Source organism: Papio anubis, chromosome 6 (assembly GCF_008728515.1).
Source record: "Papio anubis isolate 15944 chromosome 6, Panubis1.0, whole genome shotgun sequence".
NCBI classification, from domain to species: domain Eukaryota; kingdom Metazoa; phylum Chordata; class Mammalia; order Primates; family Cercopithecidae; genus Papio; species Papio anubis.
In genome coordinates, this window is record NC_044981.1 from 7,499,940 (window position 1) to 7,500,712 (window position 773).

Here is a 773-nt window from a genome sequence, read left to right on the forward strand (position 1 = left end):
GCTGGGACTACAGGCGCCCGCCACCTCGCCCGGCTATCTTTTGTGTTTTTCAAAAAGACTGTCTCAGAGGAGTTTTTGTTGCATTTTATGACCATTTAACATAAAAGGAGCTAAAATGGAACTCCACCATTGGAACACGATGTAACCAGATGGAACAAGTCAGCTCGCACGGTGTTTTGCTCCCTCATTGCGAGACTCATTCTAGGATGGGCTGTGGCACACAGCCGTCTGACGGCACACACTGTTCGGGGAGCTCCTTTATTCTGACGGCACACACTGTTCAGGGAGCTCCTTTATTAGGGGCACTTTGAGTCCCATGGTCCATTGTACTGCGCTCATTTGGGGGGAATAACCAGTTCATGTGCCAGGGTGAAAGAGTAGACCAGAATGTGGCAGGCAAAAAGAGGCAATGGGTAAGAGCAACATTTGTAACAATAATATATATTTTCACATCAGATGGGTAATTTGCCAATGTGGTAACAAGATTGGAGGGAGGTACATCTCACAAATGCATTTGAAAACCCAATCATCATGCTTATGAACTACAAAAGAATCATTTATTATTTATCCAGCTCCAAGGACATCATTTTAAATAACAACAACCGCCCCCGCTACCAAAGCACAGTTCTCATGAAAGGGAACCTCCACCTTCCTTTGAGCACCCCTGGCTCGGTGTTTTCCTTTTGGCTCATGGCCACATCCATATGTGCAGGGTGAATGTTTTCCATCCTCCTGGAGCACTTGGGATGCTTGAGCTCATCACATGGTTAAGC

At 46.2% G+C, this 773-nt stretch overlaps 1 non-coding gene across 1 annotated transcript; it reads right to left on the bottom strand.

Moving 5' to 3' along the window:
• Nucleotides 1–450: 450 nt before the first annotated feature.
• Nucleotides 451–554, bottom strand: LOC116275594. The gene has a single exon (XR_004184709.1). It is a non-coding gene; the product is annotated as a small nucleolar RNA U13 (small nucleolar RNA).
• Between the last annotated feature and the right edge of the window lie 219 nt (nt 555–773).